Below are 13105 nucleotides of genomic sequence, written 5' to 3'. Positions count from 1 at the left end.
CAAAATGCGATCTATTTGAATGCAGAGCTGGTGGCGTTCGGCAGACGAAGCTTTCTCTCTCTTTTTCTCTCTCTCTCTCTCTCTCTCTCTCTCTCTCTTTTCAACCCTCGCATATAGTTTTACGTTGTGCACGTAGAGTGCATATACTATACAAATTCAGGTGAAGTATTTCGAAGCGAATATGAAAACCCGACCTGCCGACTAGCATATAATATACAAATCTTGTTATACCCTATACATGTATACCGTACGGATCTACGTTTGTACATGTATATGTAATACCTTGTGTATATCTATGTGAGATACGAAAACCGCCGAAAACCCCAAAAGAATTACGATCTCTTAGATCGTCGAAAAATCCACTCCGCGTGGAAGCTCGGGGGATGAAAAAATGGCAAAAGAAATTTAAGGGATGAAAAGAGAATGGTAGAAAGAAAAGATTGAGCCGGAGAAAAGAGAAACACGTCACATTCTTTTCAAGGTGCATTCTTATGTCTTTCTTTTCACACAAAGATGCAGGAAAAATTTCAATATTTTCGGGTATTTTGCGTTTCGAATGTATTTTTTCCCACGACTCTTTTCTCTCCACATTTGAAAATTCGCTTTAATTTTTAGCTACGAAATATATAAATCTCGTTGTTTTTTGTTTCCTTTTTCCACTATTTTCTTTCATCATCTTTTCGGTTACATATCGTCCTTTAAAAACTATGAAGCAAACAAACCTGTTCCGGTTCGGTCAATTATTTTCGATACGAAAATAAGTCCTGAATTAGAAAAACGCCACGAAGTGATTGCAATAAGACCAAAGAAATAAAAAATAAATTGACTCCTCCGTATCCTATTTTCTCTGATCCGTAATATCAATATCGTTCGTATCAAGATTCGACGATCAAGGAAATTTGCAGAACATTATTGATTTATATACCTACCTAAACGTTAATATTAAAGCGTAATTCGAAGATACATAAATCTGCAAAACGTTTATACGTATAATATAATAATAACGATTCGACCGAAGGAAGAAGGAATCAGAGGAATCAGGGGAAGGGGAATCCAGTTTACCGGATGACTGGATCGGAATACCGGCCTGCAGATCATTAAGGTCCCCGGTTCTCAAAATTGTTTCCCCTCCGTTCAAAGCCAGATTCGTACGTACACTGTGCACATGCGAATGTGTGTACATGTATGTGTATTTGTATATTTATACAGGCGTAATACACACGTACCCACACCTGTGGGAAATTCGAAGGCCACTCCCAGCAGTTGATTATTAAAATTTTCCCCTAATTATTTCCATTCGTGACTGATTTGTTTAATTACGAATCCCGTCCCCCCACTCTTCGCATTTCCCTCTTCACCGGCTGATTTCAACGGTATTTTCCGCTGCTGTGATTCTGCAACGCGCGTCTCTTAATTAATTGCTAACTGTATTTACGTAGCCTATTAATTAGCCCCGCTTTTCATCGGACCCTTACCATTAGGTTCGTTCGTATATACGTGTTATAAGTATACGTGTATACGATAATTGGATATTATCAATATTGACATCGATTTTCTTCACCCCGTCAGATGCGTGAGCAAATTTTCATTCCGCGTATAATTTCCCACATTCGTAGGAATTGTAAATCGTAATCACGGTCACCGGAAATGTTTTAAAAAATCGAACATAGTATAAAAGAAGAAAAAGAGGAAGAAGTTTCGAGAAAAGAATATTGAAATCTCGGTAAAGACCGAGATTCTTCGATTCCTACACGATTTAGAATAAATAACATTTCGGTATAATTTTCTCTTACGCAAAAACAAACTGTACCTACATACATATGCCAATAATTGTTATTTACGCCCGACGAAGTAAGTTGACTCACGTTCGTTTCTCCGACATTAGCTACTCGCGATGCAAATAAATAACTAAACATAGAAGGTAATTTTTCCGCAAGGTCGCAGATCGGTTCTTCTTCATCACCGTGCCTATACATGTAGATATTCACGTGTCTATGCATGTACCGATGTTCAGAGTTATGTAATGCGCGTGTGGTACGCAACGCGTTTATTAGTCTTTGATGTGCAAACTGGAGATGAATTCTCTCCGCGAAAACGTGCAGCGTGTTCACTCGGATTCGCCAAATTCCGAGATTCTCCCATGAATATATGCGTCTACAAATACATGCGTACTTACACGCACGTAAGGAAAGAAGCACGTAGCGAAAACGGGGCGTTAAATTTTATATTATTATTACAAGAGGTCGGCAGAGTGTGTGATATTTGCACAAAATTGAAATTTACGCGAAGAATAAAAAATAGCTTTGAGAATATTTTTATCGACACATTGAAGTATATTCATCCAGATTCTACGTAGTGTATATGGAACTTTCTTTTACAAATCGGACAGATTTGGATTAAAATTGTACCGACACATTTTTGATTTAACCGAATGTGTTTGTTAAGAGTTCTGTATCGAAAAAAAAGAGACACGTATTCGAGGAATTTTTTTTTTCCACATATTTTTGAAAACAGAGGTGATGAAAAATTTGAGAATCTGGTGATTTTTGGCCTGGAGACTCATTTTTGTCTTAAATCAAAAATATGTCGGTCAGAAAGGTGTTCGGTTTGGAAAAGTATGTCCAACATGTATAATAACAACTTTCAGGTAAAAACGAGGCTGAGGAAAAAATTTTCAACGAGAATTAATTATCAAACTAACAAGTGGATGAAAGAATTTTGGAATTCTGAAAAGGAAAAAAGAAACAAATAAGTAAGAAAATAATACGAACGAGAGGAAATCGTCCGCGGGGTTATTTCGCGGTGCGTTAAGCGTCACGGCTCCGTACCGTATAAATATATATATATATATATATGTACGTATATGATATAACAGTCCTAGGGTGTCTTCACGTCAAAGAAAAGCGACACGATAAATCTCGGGCTTTAGTCTCACCTCCGCATTCTGTCATATAATACGGCTATATCAATTTAAGGAAGATCGAGGGACAGGTATATAATATAGATGCGGAGGTTGTATACCTTTTACGGTGGAAAAGAGAGGCGATATATATGTATAGAGCTGCCATACGCCTCGTGTCTGTACGGTGGAGTTCTCTCCCCCCCCCCCCCCCCTACACCCCCTAGCCCTTCCGTTTCCCTCTTTTCAGTTTTCGTTTTTCTCCTCTTTATATTGATACGCATTACCTTTCAGGCTGTACGCGTGTATGTATACACAGGTATGTGTATAATGAAAAAGTAAGAAAAATATATATTAGAAAACGAAAAGAGGGGTAGAAGGCGAGTGATCGGATCGATATATTATGGAATATGGTATGAGCATGCATACGATGTGAGGAAAAAAAATAAAATGAAACGAAGGATTTCAAATTCCAGAGAGATAATGAAAAAGAGATACAAATAACTGATGAGCAAAAAATAGTCGCACGGAAAATTTAGTACAAGCAAAAGAAGAAAAAAAGAAACAAAAAAAAAACATGCGGCTTTAGGGCGGTCATCAAAAAGCCCTCGAACTTCCCGTTCTCACGCTGCAGGTTCCAAGTTGACAGAAAAAAAAGCATATTATCTAATTCGAATTTCGAACTCCAAGTTCAAATTCGTAACGAACGGTTACATGAAAATATGACGATTTTGATCATTCTGAATCACTATAACGGACCCACTTGCATTACGAGTTTTGGAAGTCTGACCTTGGATTCAGTGACGACGACTCGAAAAACCTCTGTCTACTAGCTTCTACCGAAATCCGAATATTTTTAGACTTTTACTCGTCATATTCAGCGAACCTTTGATTATCAAATATCGTAAAAATCGGAATGTTTTTAGTCTTTTTTTCCAGCACGTTGAATACGCCAAATGTAAATTTTGCAAATCTGACCTTAGATTCGTGATAATCGAGCCAAAAAACGTCACGGTACCAATTTTCATTCAAATCCATTCATCGATCCTCAAGATATCATTTTTATTTTTATTTTATACTTTTGAATTTTGTTATTCAAGTAATTCAAAGAGTACCGAATCGTTCTCGAGATATCGTCGAACAGAAAACCTGATTACACACGTCCATTACATTTTTACATTTATGCACACATGGTTACATTTACGATGGTTGGTCGCCCTGGATAAAAACTACTCACGGATTGTAGCACATGCGCATTAAATTTTAGCAGACGACGGACCATGCAGTCGTTAGGAACTCGCTCTGTATATGGGACATTCCACGTCAATTCGACTAGGGTCTGACTTTGACTCACGCTCTTGGATTTGATTCGCGTTTTTTACGTTGACGTTCTGGCTTTGAAAATCATTGCAGTTTTTTTCGGATTCTTCCCCCCCCCCCCTGCTCCCTCCCTGTCCCGTACCGACAGAATTCCTTTAAGGATGAAAGTTTGACAGTGAATGCGAGATTTGTGAACATTATGAAAAAAATTAACAAAGTGGGCAGGCAAAACGATAATTTTTCAAACAGTTTTTTCGTAGTCATTTTGATTGTTCTTTACAATTTACAGGGTTCAAGGATTTATTCGCTAATTGCAAGAGCAATCTGGAAGTTTCGATTGAAATTTAAAAAAAAAATATTCAAAATCCAAATAAATAAAAATTATCCTATCGCCTGCCCACTTCAATTACTTTCAGGATCTTCAAATATGTCTCAATCATTGTCAAAATACAATCATTTGAGAAGCTTCAGGTGCGCGGGTCTAAGCAGAGGCAGTGAGAGAAATTTGAAAACCAGCATTCGGATGATTTTTACAGTTTTAAGAACAATGTAAAAAGTCACGTACCAAATCCTAGAGCGTGAGGGTCTTACCTAGTTCGAATTCACGTGGAATGCCCTATCTAAATTTGAGGGGAAAGGAAACTTCTCCGAACGCAAAGATGAGGGGATGGTGGATATCGGAGCAAACCGGAAACCGTTAAATATCTTTCTTTGGGGTGGTGATCCGTGGTCCCTAATTCACCGAAAACACCCCTGGGTGCAGGGATTCACTCGGGGTGCGATACCCACTGTGCCGTGGCAGTTTGAGCGTGCGGCGATTTACCTGCGAAATGTGTAGTAATATAAATGGCGCAAGGGTGGGAAGGGCAGGTGGGGGAGGGGGGGGGCGAGCTTCTAAATTTACTTTCCCTTGGATTAAGCGAAATACCCTTTCAGCTAGTTACAGCTCCGCTTAAGTGCCTCCATTTCCCCCCGTTCCCTTCTCTTTTTTTCACCCCACATCTTCACCCCCCCCCCCCCCCCCCCCACCCCTCTATACAAGCGATGTTAGCGTTTCATTCAATTTTTCAGTTAAATACGGGGACGAATTTGTCTTCGGATTTGACGAGCTTTCGGAATTTATCTAAATACGCACAGTGCATGTGTAGCACAGGTACCGTATAGTGTGTATACGTAATGTATTGGCATGTATCGATTTTTGTTTTGTTTGGTCAGTTTTCTTCGCTCCCTTCCGCCTTATTTTCTCCCATACCTTTGACTCTCTCTCTCTCTTTCTCTCTCTCTCTCTCTCTCTCTCTGACTCTGTTTCTCTATCTCCGATAAAGAATAACGAATTCTCTCCTTTCTCAATTCGATAATTCCCAACTACCCAGCGATCTACCGGCGTAGCGGTCACTTGGGAATTTTGTGAGAATCAGGAAAAATTTTTGGTACATTACTTAGAAAATTGATCTGTAGAACAGAAATCGATCATCGTACGGTTGTCTTTTATTTTATTTTTGTCAGCGGAGGTGGGATGAAAAATAATCAATCAATCGTATTGTATACTTGTATCAAAGCGCGAGAAGACTCCACGAAACCAAACGTTCTTTGCCCTACGTTTTTTTATTTTATTTATTTTATTCTGCAAACGTGAAAGCTCAAAATTTGAGCTAGTAGTTTTAGTCGCCGTTCCCATATTTCCAGTTGTAATATTTGTTGGTGAGTTAATGCTGTAAAAAAAAAAAAAAAACTATTACAATCTTTGAGGTCGAAATTCTAGCTCCACGTTTGATCTAAATTTGGAACGAACCTTCGAAGTAGGTATTTGTAATTTTCCATTCTCGAGGTTAGGGGTGTTGAAAAATGAATGAAACTATGAAAACGACTGATTCAAGCTCGATTTCGAACGAGGAAATAAACAAAATGTAGAGAGCTTGGCGTTTGTTTCGATATCATCTAAATTACGAGAGAGAGAGAGAGAGTGAATTTGAGCTTTTTTTCGATAAGCTACCACCAGAGAATGGGATACGGTACAGAGTTGAAACAAAGCTTAAAATGCAGGTCAAGCTTTGCGCTGGATGCCGAACCTTTTCCGACAGCTCTGGTAATCCAATAATTTTGATGGGACCTATCAACCGTCTGATTTCAAGCTCGTGTTGCAAAAACCAAGAAACTAAAGAGAGGGGACTCGTATTTAATTAAGATTGTAAAAATCGATATCGAAGTAAAGAAATAAATAATACGCCGCGCGTCTGGTATATAAGTGTAAAATGATTACTGCCTGTCAAGCTGTAAAATTCCTTTCCAATCCGATTTCGCTCATCCCTTGCAGTCTTCGTTTTCTCCTCGTTTTACTCTTCATTTTTTTTCCCCCCATACTTTTGCGCTCGCAATTTCATAACTTCGGCTCACTCCCTTCCGCAACGTAAACGTAAGGTGAGGTGAGGTGAGGTGAGGTGAGGTGAGGTAACGTCTTTCATCGTTTTCGCATCGAGCACAAAAGCCACAGCCACTGCCAGTCGATAACCCACAACTTTCGAAAGCTGAGAATCATTTTCTATACACAATCTCATGTGTATCTGGCATATCGTATATTAAATAATATTTACGACAGTCAGTTCCCACTCTCTCTTTCTCTCTATCTCCATTTGCGCGCTAGGATCGGGTTCACCGCGTGATTTAGTAATTTTCTGCATGCAGGATAGATTTAGTAATTCGATTTCAAACTTCAAGCGAAGCTCACAATTAAAGCTCAATAGGATGCTCGAAATTCGACTACTCCGATTCTAGATCCAAAAACGAAATGGTATTTATTGCGCGAAACGAAAAATGGTCGAGGAAAAGAAATAATTATACTTCGGTCTTAAATTATCTGTAACGAATCTAAAAATAATAAAAATTCAAAAATCTTTGTAACAATTTCTAGTCAAATAATAAATGGATGAAAATCAACGTCGGTGTAATTTCTTGCAGTGCTTTTTTTTTACGTACACAAGAATTACGCCTCTGCGTTCATACCTGTAAAAATTCGAATGGTCGAATGGCCGATAAACTATTCGGTGAACCGGCTGGGCTGAACACACGATTTCCTATATATACGCATATATATATATATATACATAGTAGGATAGCTACTCGACGTGTAAAAACGTGAGAGAATGCGAAAGGAAGAAGTTCGCGAGTTCCGAGATACTTCGTGAGTCTGGAGCAAAAACCGGAGCTTGATCCTTCCTCATCATCCAACCAGAGGCCGAAAAGACTAGAGGTTGAAAAAAGAGGGGAAAGGAGAGCAGGGGCAAAGAAATAAAATAAAAAAAAACAAGGGAAATGAGGAAAAAATAAGTTACTAAAATTGGGAAACAAAGAGACCCAACGGAGATAAATTCACCCCCGAAGGCGAGAGACGAGCACTGCGTATATCGGATGTCGGAGAATTGATGATGATTGATCCGTGCGGCGGAAAAGGAAAAGCAAGAGATAGAGAAAGTGAGAAAGAGGGAAATAGAGAAAGAGCGGATCGCTGTCCAGGTTACGCGTGTCTCTCCTACTACTTGACGAAACCCGTTGCACGTCGTTCAACCTTTCCCTCGAGTTTTTTTTCCCGGATTTTCGACCACCCTTGAAATCAACCCCCTCAACCGTCAAGCCGCAAAAAAGTTCAACCCGCAACGATATGCCGGATACGCAGTCTTCATCGAGGGTTTCGGGCGAAACAGCGCGTGTCTGAAAATGAGACCTTATTGATTTTCCTTTTTTTTTTTGACGTGGAATTTTTCCCTGCCGATAATAATAAAGTGTACAGATAATTTAACTTCTCCATGCAGCCTGGAATTGATCGATACGCGCACTCCGATCATTTGTTTAATTTTTACGATTGTTGTGTAAGTAAACGGTACTGAAGCAATTCAAATGGGTCGATTCTTTTTCCAACATCACATGGTGTATATAGTTGTAATCATACAAACAAAAGCTTATGGTTATAGATTTTCGACCTGGATTATAGTTTGAAAATAGTGGCGAATGAAACTTTTAACGAAACTTCAGCTTGAAAGATGCGGCGGAATTATTTGGAAAAAATGATTTGCATTTGGACAATTTCAACCGAAAGAAACAACAGGAATATTGTCAATCAAGTAGATTAAGTCTGAATTGAGTTTAAGAAAGAAACGAATAAATATTTTAGTTGATTGGTACCTGGAACGTTTAAGATTCTTTAAAAACAAAAATTAGTTTCACGGTTTCTCCTCAATTCACAATCGTGTTGAACAGTTTGAAATATTTTTGGGATTTTCTCATCGGTATTTGCTATGTTTGACAATTCTTTTCGTTCCTTTCATTCATCAAGTTATTCTAACTATTCTCTCTTTGACTTTCCATAGCGCAGTATATTTGACAAACAATGAAATCGCCAAAATTGTCCAAACGAAAATTTATATCAACCCAACGTTTCTTTAGAATATATAAGCAAAAACAAATCTGTCAAAAATCCAGGAAAAGAAAAGTAAAAAACGAAAAAAGAAAAGAAATTTTATAGTAAACAGATCAGGGACGTTATCGCAGCCTACACCTTGATATTGAATACACATGTGTATGTGTGTGAATAAAATATAAGTTTGAAAATCGATCAGAAACTTTTTCATACACCGACTAATTTCACCGGCTTGTTCAAAACTTTGGAACGTAGCTAAAGCTGCGTTTCATATTGCAACTTTTTCCTACCATTCTATAATAGATGTATACATAAAATCATGATTTATAAAAAAGAGAAAAAATTATGTAAAAGACTGAACTTTGACAAAGGTTAAATATACATAGAGATGAAGAACTTTTTGACTTTTCCTGCAAGTATGATGAAAGAAATCTTTTCGTTTTCTTCGTTGAACAAAAGAGAAATCGCAGATAATCAAAAATCTGTTTCATCAATTAGCGATACCTTATTCATTTTAACCGAAGAAAGCCTTCTCTGGTCATGTTTGCTAAATGAAACATACATTTTCCAAACTGCGTGTGCAAAATGTCCTATTCCCTCGCTGTGAAAAATTGTGCGCAAAGTAGTTACTCCGCACACTGGCGAGCAAAATTAATTGTTTTACATTTAATATCAAGGCGCCTGTCATTGAGAGCGAGATAGCTTAAATAATTATCTCTCACTTCGAAATAAAAGAAAAACACAATATAATATGAATATAAAAAGCGTTACATGAACATATGAATAATGGTAATTGTTAAATATTTTTTGTATTACAAACATTCATAGACGAAAAAAAAAAAAATTAAACAAAGATTATTCCAAGTATGAAAACTTTTGGTTTTGAGATGATTCTGAACATTTCTATTTTTCGAACGATTCCTTGCATCTTTAATTTTCTTATAATTCTCAGATTTTTTTTTTTTTTTCTCTTTTTTTCTGCATTGCTCTTAGAATTTTCACGAGTACCTTCTTTTATCGCTTCCTTCGGGCGACAAAATACATTCGTGAAAAAATCACCCACTCTGCGCACTTGTTGCGCAACGTATTATTTCCCGTCAGGGTGCAGTGGTTAATTGTTCGCAAAGAGTTGTTACAGGGAAACCACTAGAACGTTAGTTGGTACAACGACACTTCTCGTTAGCAACGAATTACGTGACGTCAGATTCGGTAAATAAACGTCCCAGAACACCCTTGAACTCGGAACTGAGGTGTGAGACTGGCTCAACTCACCCCTTCAAAAGGGCGCGGCGAGGAGAGGGGGTGGGGGGGCAGCTTGCGTGCTTCCCTCGCTCTAGCAAACCGTTCGAGATTCAATTACCGGCTGCTCAAGGGCTGCCAGGGTTAGTCTGCACCTCGTCTCAACCCTTCAAGACGCCTCGCGATCGGTCCGACGAAAGCTGCACCGTAATCCCGACAGCTGAATGCGGAATAACTTTCGCGCCAATTCATTTCACACGCCCCAGTTTCTGCATTTTAAGCTCGAGGAATTCCGCCAATGCTTCGGGAAAAAAAAAGAAAAAAAAAAACTATCAAATTGCAAATTCGAAAATTTCATTTTGCGGAAATGAATAAAAGCGGCTGTTAAAATCTACGGCTTTCGATGGATTCACATTTCGTGTATGGTTTTGGGATCATGTGCATATTTTTCTTTTCAAAATTCTCAAATATTGAAATTTAATCTACACACCGCGACCACCGATATGTGAATTATTTTCTAATCCAAATACCGTTGCAGAGTTCATTATGATTCGAGTCAAAATTATTTCATATTCAATCCATCCTAGGTTCGATCTTATCGGAGTTCAAGTTGTTATTCCATTGAATTGCAATCTTATTCACAATCAGTAATAAACATAATCTGTCAAGTTTGAGTAACAACGAAAAAGAAAAAAAAAATACATCTCAGTAATAATTGATCTCGAATTCATAGCCGAATCAATTAGAATTCTGTTTTTTTTTCTTTTTTTCATCGAAAAATTATCGCGGTGCGAATTGTTCTTGAATTCAAACCTATCGCAACAACTCTTAGATAAAAAAAAACTTTTCAAGTTCATAAAATATAAAACCAAGTGACCATTACCCCTCGCTGCGATACGCGCCGCAGTTTCATTTATCTTTCAATTAAATCTTCTTAAATTTAGGTGATCGAGAAGACCGAATAACAGTTAAAACCGCAATTGCGTTGAAGGCTGTTTGAATTTGATTCGTTCCATCAATCGAATCGAGTCCCATACCACAAAAGAAAGATATAATATTTCCGTTGGCGTTAAAAAAGTATAGTCCGAAAAGAGGGAGATAATCGAAGAATTTGATCCCCCCGTCTCTCGTTTCCCTCTACATCGAATACACCAACTTTTCGAGTATCCCATTCCCTTTTGGGGATCCGACATCTTCTTTTTCCTTCCTTTTCATCTTTATTACCGTTACTCCGACCCCGGGGGAATCAAGTCGCAGAACGGGGGCAGGGGGAGGGGGGATGAGCCATCGGAATCCCACTTATCAAGGAGGGGTGAAGGGAATGACGAGTGAGCGAGGGAGGCTCGAGTTAATTGGGATTACGAACGCGTTTACCACGTGCCTCGAACTCGCGAGGCTAAGACCCATTACCTGGGGAGGAGGTCAGCCAGGTGTAGCTGGGTGTTCGGTGACGAAGCTTTACCCCGATGTCCTCCTCCGGGTTGGCAAACTCATAAAGTCCTGGGCGTCGGAATCGCGACCCGGCTCAACTCAGCTTAACGAAGACCAGAACTAGCGATGATTGAGCGTAGCTACGGAGCTGAAACGGGTCACGTAGACCGTCGATGAATTATGATTTACCTTCTAAAAGTTAATACGTGTATTACGTGTATCATGTGATGTCTTACTTCTTGCCCCGGCTAATACAATATAACTCTTCTTATTAACCGGAAAATCACTACTCGTGGATTTTACTGTATCAGGGTATGCGTTACTTTTTTAATTGCATTAGTGTTTTCATTAAAACATTAAATTTAATGTTTCAGTGGAAATTATTTCCATTAAATCATTAAATTTAATGTTGTAATGGAAATTATTTCCATTACGAATTGAAAAAGTAATTGTTGATGCATTACTTTTTCATTAAAAAATTTACAACCCTGTACTGTATCAAAGCTTTTGCCCGCATTTTTAATCGTCATTATTACTTTGCCCCTGACAAATACATTAATTATTTTTTAGTTCATATCTGGTGCGGATTTCAATATCATAGCTCAAAGTTTTTACTTCGAATGAAATGAAACATTTTCTCAACCTTTCACTCAGCTTTGTATTAGTCATTTTAACTACACCTCTAACTGATATATATTTTTTTTTTTTGCTACTGCTTATGTCTTGCAGATTTCAAAATTTAAGCTCAAAGTGACGAGTCTAAATAAAATGTGACATTTTCTAAGCTTTCATTGGTCACAGAAAGCTTCTACGAAACTTTGTATTATAAGTATGTTTTATAATACAGTATAATATGTATTATAATATACATTTTTTTACTGCTTACGTCGTGCAAATTTTTACAATTACAACTTAGTTTTTGATTCAAATGAAACAAAGAATTTCTCAGGGTTTTACTAGCTACAAAAAGCTCAAGGTATAATCGAGGTTTACAACAAGAATAACACAAGTTGATAGAAACGTCGCGTGCGTATAGATTATTTGCTGAATTTCTATGGCCAATAGTAGGTCATCAGCTTTTCGGTTTCAACTGCTGCCCTTTTTCAGTAGAGTTTGAGCCACTTTTATATCGATTCATATATATATGTATAAGTTAGGGGAAAGAACGAAAGAGTAAGAGAAGGAAGGAAGAAAGGAAGGAAGGAAGGAAGGGGAATACGACTCCTACCTCCGTCAGTACGCGTAAAAAGTTTTCCAAATGACGCTACTTTGGCCATAAATCGGGCATTCAAGTTGCCTGCAACGTTACACGGTTTCGCCTGAGCTGCAGGACGTTGAGCCACAATCGCGTACTGGCCCAGAAATCTTCTCTCTTATAGTTAGCCGCTCGTCCGAGTTGCAGAAAAGGTGGTAATCTGACGTTATCTGACAAATGACGCCACCTATCTCGACTTTCCGGCTTTCGAGCTTTTTGTGCCAACATCAATTCTCAATTTTGTTGCCACTCCAATTTTTTTTCCGCAAAAACTCCGACGACGGGATTACACTCGTTTCGAAAAGTACTGAAATACTAAACGCGAAGCATGGATAGTGCTACTCGAACCTAATTCCAGTTGGGACAATTTCAATATGCGATCGACTCGAGAACAATTACAAATCACATTTACATTTTGTAATTTAAGAGCGAAACAAAATAAAAATTATACTTTTGTACTTCGCGGTCAGGATAATGAGAATTACAAATTAAACCTTCATTTTCCAATTACAATTCTATTCTGAACGAAGATGAAATATATTACAAATTT

The 13105-nt window shown here is 38.1% G+C and overlaps 1 protein-coding gene and 1 long non-coding RNA gene across 3 annotated transcripts in view; one reads left to right on the top strand and one right to left on the bottom strand.

Moving 5' to 3' along the window:
• The window catches only part of LOC124302503 (lachesin-like), a 105144-nt gene that overhangs the window by 13924 nt on the left and 78115 nt on the right, over window positions 1-13105 (top strand). The gene's annotated exons all lie outside the window — the stretch shown is intronic.
• The window catches only part of LOC124302504 (uncharacterized), a 97006-nt gene that overhangs the window by 13920 nt on the left and 69981 nt on the right, over window positions 1-13105 (bottom strand). The window contains exon 5 of the long non-coding RNA XR_006907718.1: window positions 11280-11448. This is a non-coding gene — a long non-coding RNA (uncharacterized LOC124302504). The remainder of the gene's footprint in view (window positions 1-11279; window positions 11449-13105) is intronic.

The sequence above is a fragment of the Neodiprion virginianus genome, chromosome 4 (assembly GCF_021901495.1).
Source record: "Neodiprion virginianus isolate iyNeoVirg1 chromosome 4, iyNeoVirg1.1, whole genome shotgun sequence".
NCBI classification, from domain to species: Eukaryota; Metazoa; Arthropoda; class Insecta; order Hymenoptera; family Diprionidae; genus Neodiprion; species Neodiprion virginianus.
The sequence above is the reverse complement of the archived record's forward strand: the minus strand, read 5'-3'. Positions and strand labels throughout refer to the sequence as shown.